The sequence below is a fragment of the Camponotus vicinus genome, unplaced genomic scaffold, assembly GCF_025532165.1.
Source record: "Camponotus vicinus isolate PSW18456_S1 unplaced genomic scaffold, iyCamVici1.0 SCAF_4, whole genome shotgun sequence".
Classification (NCBI taxonomy): Eukaryota; Metazoa; Arthropoda; class Insecta; order Hymenoptera; family Formicidae; genus Camponotus; species Camponotus vicinus.
The window spans coordinates 14241208-14253043 of NW_028141976.1; the positions used below are offsets into that span (position 1 = coordinate 14241208).

An 11836-nucleotide genomic window follows, 5' to 3' on the forward strand; every position below is an offset into this window, starting at 1 on the left:
ATATTTAACTACGTTTATCCGATTGATACCGTGTTTGATGTTATTTTAATCGCAAAATTTTCATTATTCCATTAAAATTACTTCTATACCCTTATAAATATATCTTAAAATAATTAACTTATTTATTTGTCATAATTTGTCATCGGCCGCTTGCCAGCGGCAGATTTGATAACGAGATGAGCATGACAATATATGAGTACGTAAGAGCGAGTGAAACAATAACAGAAGCGAGCGAGATAGTAATAGGAGCGAGCGAGAGAGAAATAGTATGCCAGGCTGCAAGAAAGACTCGATTTCCGAGTCTTCGTTGCTCGTGCTATTGCTATCTCGTTCGCTCTTATTGCCATTTCGCTCTCTCTTATTACCTTCTCGCTTGCTCACATAACTCCCGTATACGCTACACACGCGCACACACACACACACACACACATATATATAACTATATATATATATATATATATATATATATATATATATATATATATATGTATATAAAACTTTGCTCACTTGAAATATCTACGCTATTTTTACAGATATGAAAAAATTGTAATTACGAAAATTGTACGATTAAAAGGACCATGATATGCTAGTAATATTGTTTTCGTAAGTGGAAGCGTTTTAGAAATTTCAAGATTATCTTCATATTCTTTAATGGAACCATCCTAATTTTTTTATATAAATCGATTCTTCGCAATATTCCGTGTAAAAAGTTATAAAGATAGTATAGTCAAAAATTGAACAGTTAACGAGATATTTGATTCTTTAAGTTGACATAATTTTATATAAATTATAAAATATCTGATAAAATGTTCATTTTTCGATTATTTTACTTTAATAATTTTATGCATAGAATAATAAGAGGAATCAGTTAATGTAAAAAAAACATATAATTGTTCTTCAGAAAAAATATGTCGCTGCTCATTGCAAATTCATATATCAAAAAAAAAATATATATATATATATATATATATATATATATATATATATATATATATAGAGAGAGAGAGAGAGAGAGAGAGAGAGAGTGTGAGAGGATCGCAAATTCGTCATTTCTCATTTATATTAAAATTTATTTGATATACGTAAGCACCTTGCTATACAGCACTGGTGCTACCGACATTTTGTGCACATAGCACGGAATAGAACCAAAAATTGTGCACCTTATATGTTACCCTCTGAGAACATTCGTGCACCTTGGCTTCGTAGTTTAGGTGCACGTTTTTAAGGTCCATAGAGGGCGTATCGCTTTCAGGGATCACCTAAAAGCGGGCCATGACACCTCTCATTCTTCTCTCTGGTACTAACCTGACTTGCTTGTCGTCGGTCGTCGCGCGCTTTGCATCGAGTATCGCGTTCTGTTAACGCGTTTCTTTAATCGAGTGTGTAATTAATAATTAAATGCGTTAACCGTTTATTAAATTCGTACCGTAACCGTTGGTAAATTCCTCCTTTTATCAATCGTGAGTGATTAAGTGCGCGAGTAAATTTGTAAAAGTGTCGAAAGTGATGAAAGAAAAAACTTCGCTTATTTGTGTCAGACTGCGTGTTGAAGAAACGACGTCTCGTCGACGACGATTATTATCGTGCAACACACTGGGCACTGCTATTTATCAGCAGTATGAAGAATCTCATTATTAAGGTAAGAATAAGTGAGTGAGTGAGTGAGTGAAAGAGAAAGAGGGAGAGAGAGAGAGAGAGAAAGAAAGAGAGTACGGTGCATGTGTGGATACGCGTGCATAAATACATCCCACACACACACACACACACACACACACACACACACACACACACACACACACAGATTGTTACACTCATCGTGTACAGCAATCAGCTGATCGCGTCGAGCGCCCCACGCCCCACATGATCGCCTGTATCGGACGGTGGGTTGCGCCGTCCCTGTCTACCTCTTGTACTCGTTCCGTAATTCGCAAACTATTTTATTTAATAATTTAAAAACTAAACCTCGTAGACAATTTTATTTTGTTAAAATATATAAACTAAACATGTTATATTGAGTTTCATAATAGTTTTATAATTTATATTAAAGAATTTGAATTAATTTATATATATATTATTTCTTATATATATTTTCTTTTAACAAGAAATGCTGTCAATCTCTTAAATGTCCATCTTAGCTATCATATTTAACAAGTATTTTTATTAAATCTAATAAATATTACAATATCGACAGCTTATGCACAAGAAAATAATGAAGAATATAAGGGAAAATAAAATTAAATCCGTATCATCATCAAGTTTCTGGTGATGTTTGGGCTGTGGATCAGTATACCTTATTGTTGACGTCCTTTAATTATGATGGTAATGGAGCCGACACGTTTTTCTGGGCAGGAGCATCAAATAGACCATGCCCGCAAGGATTTATAGTTCCCTATGAGTGGGGCAAGTAAGCTGTATTCTTTTATAAATATTAAAAGGAAATCTCGAAATTAAATTCAATTACAAATCACTCAGTGCTAAATCTTAATAATTGCTTATTTTTCAGGACAAATATATTGGATCGGTATTTCAATCGGGATTTTACACTCGTTCTTCCTGATAATAAAAAAATAACGGATATCAAATGGTTTGCAGTGTACGATTTACAAAGTCAAGTAGGTATAAATTTTAAGAGCAATATTATGAGCGTATTATGATTTCATGCTATTGTTATTTCACATTTAGCACTAATATCTGTCGTAAAAGCAATAATAAAATTAGATACATTTATAAAATATACATTATTTTAAATACAAAATATTCAAAGTATCTAGTAAATTACTTGTTCTATTCTTGCTTACAAATTTAGATACTGTATCATTTTGATAAGATTTTTAATTAAATGATATTGCCACATTATCATGATATAGTTATTATCGTTTATTATCAGATATAATTAATACGTAAAATTTTTGTGCTATGAGAAATTAAAGCGTAGTATCAGTTTAGTTGCCTAAAACAATTTTTTCCAACTTTAGAATACCTTCGGTGATGTGTACGTACCCGAAGAATTTGATCCACCCGCGCCTCAAAAGATATCACAGCTGTCGAAAAGATCTCACAATGTCTCGTCAGAACCCATTGTGATTTTGGATTCGAAAACTATCAGCATACCACAATTCATCTACGATGGGCAAGGTGTAGATACGTATTTCTGGGTCGGTCTTGGTCCGCAACCGTCTAGCAAGGGCCACAAAGTACCCGATGAATACGGATAGTAAGAGAGAAATAATAGAGATATTATAATTTCTAAAAATCTACTAAAATACACATATTTTTTCGCAAACATTTGATAATTGATAATTATTGTATTCAAAGCGTGTATCTTAAAACGTAGAAAGAACACTTTTTTTCTACTTTTTAGCATGGATTCTCTTAGAGCATACAATAACGAAGACATCATATTAGAATTGCCAGGCGATATGACGGTTTTTAACATAGATTGGCTGAGTATTTTTGACGTAAAAAGTAAATTCGAATTATGGTTCCGTTATTATACCCGATGGACTCAATGTACCGCCGTCGTTGATAAAAATTATCAAGCAAACGCAGTCTCTTCCGAATTGCGTTCAGCTACATAAGCGATATCAAGTTGCCTGGGAAATCTTCGGTCCGCAGATTACCATCCAATTGGTAGGTCAAGTCGGTACGTATATTAACGTAAATTATACATAGGTGTTAATATTTAAAAAAAAATATTAATATTATGTGAGAATAAATTTTAATTATTTTCACGTTTTTAGCCGAAGATGAGTACATGGCTTTTGGGTTGTCCGGTTCGGAGGACTCGAGTCAAATGGAAGGTGCAGACGTAGCCATCGCGTATATGGACGATACCCGTGGATATGCTACGGATTACAATATTACAGCAAAGGCACCAGTGCGTAAAGTTGTTTAATGTGAAAAAGAAAAAGCAAGGAAAGAAAAAGCGATAGACAATATAAGTATCTGAATGATTTCAGTGTGGGAAAGTTCTCAGTCAGTACAAAGGCGTTTGCAGAGACGAGCTTTTTGGCGGTTTGGACAACAATCAGCTCTACACCGCGGTAAGAGAGAACGGTATCAACATCATCACGTATAGGCGTACACTTATTTCATGTGAGTTATACGGCAGCTAACACATTTCTCACATACAAACATGTTGTATATATATAATTTTATTTTTATAGCCGATTCCGGAGACAAAGAATTCCCCATAGATAAACCAGTATATGTGATTTGGGCTTTGGGCAGACTCGATAAAATTAATAATGAACCGAGCTTTCACGATTTGTATCCAAGAGGCGACGTAGTACTCGAATTAAATCGTAAAGAAGCAGAGAATACCTGCATCGATTTTACAGAGATCAGCAGCAAACTCTCTCGGAAGTGCGAAGAATTTAAAACGTTTCTTTATTTTATAATCGAATTGCGATTTTTTTATTTTAATCACGTTTTTCATTCTCTTTTTAGAGAACCTTGGCAGAAAACAGAAATAATTGACAGAAGCGTCCGAACTTTTCGAGCAACTATTGGACCCTCCGGAGGAAGAAAAGGATATCAAGGAATTACGGGTATAAATTTCCTGATCCTTTTAGACTCGTAGTTAGATTGTTTTACAATACATTAAATTAATAAAGTTTTTATTTACAGGAAAACCATCGGTAGGTCTTGCCTGGTACATCGAAGGTGCGCTGATACCCGAGTTGTACTTACGACGCGGATTAACGTACAGCTTTCGCGTTTACGGCGGAAACAATCCGCACAGCGCAAACCTGTACCATCCTTTAATAATAACCGATGATCCTCACGGAGGATATGATACGCTCAGCGATCTTGCGCAAAGCAAGATTAGGGTGTTAGCTGGAGTTGAATTTACTAGAAGAGGCCGACCGCGACCGACCGCGGGTTGGTAGATTGATTCACTCTCCCTCTTATACCTCAGTAAACACTGTTTGTTATATAAATATAGTGTAGAAATAACAAATAAGGCAAGTTATATATATGATATAATACTGTAATATATCATACGTATTATTTTACAGTATTACAACAGTAATGTAACAGAATAATATTGTTATATGTGTATTTCTTTGCTTGACGCTATGCGGTGAAATCAAATTTAATTGATTTATATTCTCTCAATTTTTCACTATAAAATAGATATAAAGTTTAGGGACTGATACTAAAATAAGATCCAAAATATATCATTTTTTTGTCAGTTTAATTTCTAATGCAATCCCAGTAATTCAGAATATTAACAGATTATTTAAAATTGGGTGAATAAATGGGAAATAGTCTATTTAGTGTTTATTTGAATTGAAAAATCAAAATTTCTATAGAAATTAAATTCCGAATTTTATAAATTAAATATGTATAATTTATTTTATTTATTTAATTATCAACTTTATTATATGACAAATATTTTGTTTCTTACGGAAGGCCAGTCGGAAGTCAGTATGCAGTGCACGCGAATACCTCTACCGGCACTTATTTGGTCAGCGAGCGATCTTTTCAAGGATCCTCCATGGCAATCGGCATTGCATCCATCGAGCAAGATATCAACATCGTTCTGAATTTGCATATCATTGTGTTAAAAAGTAGCATTAGATGTGAGGTCCGAATAGCTCAGTGGTCTAGAGCAGTTGCCCGGAAAGCGAAAGATTCGGGTTTGATTCCCGATCCAGCCACATATTTTTCTCGTCCACGTGCCATTGCCACGGATGGATTCTGTCGCTCGTTGACCACATCTATGATGTAATAACATATAGTATATGTTATATTATGATACATTTAAAAATGGGAAATTACAATTTATTAATAACTTATTGATAATACTTTTATATAATATCTATAACTTTTTTTTTGCTTTTTATAACATGAATATAACAGTGTTTATTGGGGTGTTTATGTAAATTATATGTTTATAATGAATTTTATTATTTTTCAGTTGGACCACTTTGTTTAAGTAAGCATAACGGTCGAGACAGAAGACTGGATGATTCTTTTCCATCATTTAAAAAATTCAATAGAACTCTCATGCAAATCTGCGAGCCAGGTAAAGACTGTTTCTCGAGTAAATCCGATTTATCGAACGTAATTTCGAACTTTTATCTCACGTCACACAAATTTAAACTGATTAAACTTTCAAAATACTCGTGTTTTTATTACCATAAAGATGAATCTTACTTATAAAAATGATTATATTCATAGGAGACGGTGACATTTTAACAGTGAGTCCGAATTCATCATGGCCCGACCTGGTTTATTACAACTCGTTTACTCATCCAAACATGGGATGGAAGATTCACGTAATCGATTCTTACACAAGGAATAGTGCGACTGCACATAAGTTATCATTACTTATCACAATTACGATTGTGTTTTCTCATCTATTATAATGTTAAATATAATGTATGGAAGATATATTATGTCGAAAATTTTTTCCAACTTACAAAAAGATATATGGAATCAAAATTCGCCAGTTGTTACTGCCAATTTATATCAAATTAACATGTGCATCGCGATGATACAATTTAAGGATGATAAAAATCACCTGTATCACATATATTATTTTTCTTGAGTTATATCAGGTTATATTAAGCAATTAATGGTTCCTACAATAACTTGCGTTCGTTATAAAAATTTGTGTAATTAATAAAATATGTAAAATAACAAATATAATAACAAAGTGAAAAACAAGTGAGTAAAAAAGTGGAAAAAAACTCATTAAATTGTTGCAATATTCTTTTATTCTGCTTATTAAGTAGGATCTCGTGAACATATAAAAGACAATATGTATTAAATATGTACATACGCAATGTATATCGTATTTATTTCAATGATAAGTTATAACAGTAATCAAAGTAGAAAGAAAGTGACAAGTTTAATTAAAGAAACGATTACATATATTAAATATGAATATTAAAGAAATTGTTACTTTAGAATATCTTTAGCGAGATTAAAAAATGTTTTTGTGTTAAAAACTGATTAATGTAAATAATCAAATTGACAGAAAAGGAATGCGTAAAATAAATCTTAAATATATCCATTACAAAGAGATTTTACCGTTTATTATAAATTATTATTTTAGATCGTTTTTATTTAAGATCACTATTTCATTAATGAAAACGTATCAATGTTACATGTTATTTTCATTGAATTAATGCATCATATGTTTACTAACTTCAATAAATAAGAGCTTTATGATAACAGAGGACTCCCAATTTTCTTATTCTTATTAGTATGTGTTTAATATTAATATATTAATAACATATATATTTAAAGAATTATTTCGTCATATTTAAATATAATATTAATTAAACAAACTTGGTTTCAATATTTACAACATCTGCTAAATACACAAATGCTATGTCTGATTTTAATATTTATAATATAATTCAAAGTTTATTATGTCAAAGCGACTTATATCATTTTGTATAAAATATATTGCTACTTTCAATATTTTCTGTTATTATTCTGAGAACTACATTTAACTTATATGTGTCATTTTAAATTTATTCTTTTAAAATTATTTCTTTTTTAAAAAGATGAATTATTCCATAAATACTGCATTTTGATTCATTATTTTTCGTGAAATATTTCTCTATCCAATCATATAATTAATAAATCTTTGCGTTGATATAGAATCTGCTTTAGCACTGTAGATCATTAATTCTGTCACTTATTTTTTTGGATAACATTTCAACAAATCATCAAAATCAGTAATATAATCAAAACATTAACATTTTTTTTGCTTTTTATCTTTGAGGATCTTTTACGTCCTGATTCTTCGTTGCTACTAAGTTCTTCAGCAGGATTTGGTGGATTTTGGCCAGGGAAAGGATTATCATCCTGCTCGTCTCTCCTTTTGCGTTTATTGCGTTTATTATTACGTTTTTTGTTGGCTTGGTTTAATAATCTGTACAGAAAAAAAATTACTGCATTAATCAATACTATCAAATCTAGTTTCAATTATGTGCACAATACATATTATCAAACTCAATTACGAAAGTAATCGAGATAAAGAGATAATTTGTGACGCTTTACATAAACATAAATTTTGAATAAGCATGAAAATTTTTTAAATAATCGGACAAGAATTTTTGTAGTTTGTATTTTGTGTGTCGAAATTTTTGAGAATATCGAATATTCAAGTTTTCGATGATATTTTGAGTTTGCCGTTGCCTTCCGAGAGGAGCGGGCGTATATAATTTTTCGATTCTATCGGGAATCGGGAATCCGGGGCCTTTGACTTTGTAGACTAGTGCGCTGTCCACTGTGCTACGCTTCGCTCATATAGTTAAGAAAATCACCATCATAGAATCAGTAATAAACTCATGTCACAAAATATGTTATCAGATATAATATTTCATATATATATGCGTGTGCATGTATAATGAAAATGATATAAAAATATAGAAGTTTTAAATCGTTGTCGTTGATTAATACGTAGATGATTAACAAGTTATATATTCGCAAAACAGTCGATATAATTTGTATCATGTCGCTTAATGTTACAACGAAGTTACAAAAAAGTAAAACGACTGATTACTCATTAAGGACGCATTAATTCTTTCACTTCTTTGAAAAGCATTCTCTTATCAAGACAAAATCATTAATATTATTACAATTATCATAAATTTTCATAATTAAAACTGTCATCAATTATAATTACAACTGCCATCAAAGCTGAAGAATGGCTGCTTGATATAGCAACATCTTCTGCATCTCTATCAGGATTTGAAGGATTATTTAGATGCGGTCAAAACTATAATTTAACTGCAGGTAGTTATTTGATATAGCCATATTTTCAGCATCTCTATTAATAATACTGCTTGAATCATTCCATAATTTATACAGAAAAAGAATAAAAAAGTTTCTTATAACTAAAATTATAATTATAACTAAAATATGCCATGTTTTCAGCATCTCTATTAATAATACTGCTTGAATCATTCCATAATTTATACAGAAAAAGAATAAAAAGTTTCTTATAACTAAAATTATAATTATAACTAAAATTATAATTATAACTAAATTATCATTAACATTATATACATTAACTAATTGTAAGTATTCCCTTATACATTTCGTGATTTTCAATGTAAAATAAGTATCACAATATTTGCAATTGTTTTTTTATTATTTTGTGTTATAACTGTGACATCTTTATTTTACAATTACTTTGTGAATTTCCTGATGAGACTATATGAATATTATAAATATTTCTATGTTTAATATTTTATGTTTTAAAATTTTTACATGTTTCTCAATACATTTGATTTTTTTGTTTATGTCTTTATATGTATATCACAAACAACACATTTTGTCATATTATATTTGTTTTCTTGCTTGAAATAATTCTACATATTATTGACATGATATCTGTTTTATATGATAAATCATGTACTATTATGTACAAAAGAAGAATTATTTCAACGGAAAATACAAAGAAGGCAAAAACTAAAGAGGAAAAAGGGGAAGATTGCGAAAAAATGTATGATCTCGATAGTATGAGTGTAAATATTGATACATAGAGTGTAAATATGCCTAATGTATCTTAACTGTTATAATTAAATAGCTAATTTTGTGGTTGATAATCATACTGCTTAAAACAAAATTACGGAAATAACACAGTTGCCAATATTCTAATATTAAAAACTGTCACATGTTTTTAAACTAACGACAATTAAATCCATCAAAACATAAACCATCAGGTTAATAAAAAAGAAAAGATAAATAAAAATTAATCAAGCATAATAAGTTTTATAAATACTGGAGTAAATAAGAAAGGCTATCAGGATCAAGAAAATGAAATAATTAGAGTGCAAATAATGAGAATGTAATTACTAGTAAAACATGAATTATTACAATATCATGATTGAAAAGGACAAACGTTCCGATTTAACTCAAGATCTTCTCAGTATAACGGACTCTTCAGGAAACGAATAATAACATACAAAAAATATAAATAGAAAAAGAAAAATAAATATAGTTCGCTGTACCAGTCAGTAAATAAAATTATGAAATATATATAGATTCAGCGGGTAACATAAAAGATGAATTTTAAATGTAATATAAGCGTACATCGCATAATTTAGATTTTATTTTAGCAAACGCAATGCATAAAAAACGATTACGCTTTCTCCACGCATTTTCACGAATACCTGCTCACCTTATATATCACAATTATATGTTTTTATAGATAATTTTTATATATTGCAAAGAAAAAAAAACTCTTATTTATTGATACAGCACTTGTTGATACAAGATAAAGATAAAAAATTGCATGAAGATTTTAATCTTATTTGTATATAAAGCTAAATATATAAAAAAATGTATATTTTTATATCATCATATATTCCAATTACTTAATTAAATAACTTATTTTACAATTTTCTTTCACTGATAATATAAATTGATGCTTTGAAATTTTAACAAATAATGATCTCGTGCCTATTGCTATTTTTATTAATTGTAAAAATTTAGCTGTAATTATGAGGATAGTTAGGATTATATATATAAATCACAGAAAATTCTGAATAAAATAATGGTAGCTCTTTTTATTGTAAAAATTAACAAAAAATTTTTATTAATTTTCAGTCATCTATTAATTATGAAGGATATAAAATATTAAAATTTATTATAATTAATAAGTTTTTATAGAATAATTACTCGTCATAAACGCGTCATTACTTCTCTCACTTATTTTTTTAGGTAACGTTTTGAAATCCTATTGTCGGTTTAAATATTTATCCTTACAATACGTTACAATACAAAAAATTATTTTTACAGAATCAATAATAGTTCATTTCATACAATATGTAATGTTACTTTAATTCTTTGTCGATGTTTGATCAATTAAATTAATGAAAAGAAGAAGATATATTTCGTAAAACAATCGATATAATTATAAATTTGTGTTACATTAATGCAGGCCTGCGGCTAGTTTGCACTTTTCTGTCGATTTTGTCTACTGTTATCCTTATTCGTTTTGTTTCATAGTTTCTATAGATTTCTCCCGGAAACGTAAGATGCTCGAGTTTAAAAAATGATTATATTGTAGTTATAAATCGTTCGGCACATATTTCTCTCGCTTTTCATTCTTTCTAAAGTTATTATAATTATAATATTGATTATTATAAAATTAGAACACTAGAAACAAAATGGAAAGCATATTAATTGTATGTTATATATACGATTAACAATTATTTCATTTTAGTGTTACTTTTAACCTTATAACATAATAATAATAAATAATCATAATCATAACTATAATAGCTTTACAAACAATGCATGGAGCAATAAAACTATCTGATTTATTAATATCGTCCTAAACATCTTACGTTCTACGAACGAATCTGCTGTGAAACAAAAGAAGTAGGAATGTTAATAAATAAAATTGATCGAAAAGTGCTAACCGCAGGCCTGCATTAATGTTACAAAAAAAATTAATACAATAATTCCTCGTCAGAAACGCATTACTTCTCTCATTTATTTTTTTAGGTAACGTTTTACGAATAGTCAAATTTATAAAAGCATTGTCAATAATCAAAATCAATGTTATGTAATCAAAATCAAAACTACATGTAACGATATTATTAACTATCATGCTCTAACTCTCAAATTTCTTAACTCTCTCAATATTTTTATTTTCTTTTGAACTATTTTCAACATCATTTCGTTATCCTTTTTCATAGTTTCCTTAATCATCGCGAATTTTTTGTGTTTTTCTGACAATGAGCTGGTACCAGGATTAGAATGTTGATCATTGATTGAATGTTATCACTTGTGCCTTCCGTAATATTTATGGAATCCCCTCCTGAGTCACCAAGAATGTCACGGAGTAAACTTTCAG

The 11836-nt window shown here is 29.7% G+C and overlaps 1 pseudogene across 1 annotated transcript; it reads left to right on the forward strand.

Annotated features, from left to right (window-relative positions):
• The first annotated feature begins 1272 nt into the window (after positions 1–1272).
• On the forward strand, positions 1273–7028 carry LOC145970631 (protein Skeletor, isoforms B/C-like; annotated as a pseudogene). Its single transcript, XR_014438556.1, has 12 exons — positions 1273–1297; positions 2192–2404; positions 2504–2612; positions 2976–3214; positions 3362–3643; positions 3741–3877; positions 3960–4095; positions 4167–4365; positions 4450–4550; positions 4630–4884; positions 5927–6034; positions 6190–7028. The product of XR_014438556.1 is annotated as a protein Skeletor, isoforms B/C-like (transcript).
• Positions 7029–11836: the final 4808 nt, after the last annotated feature.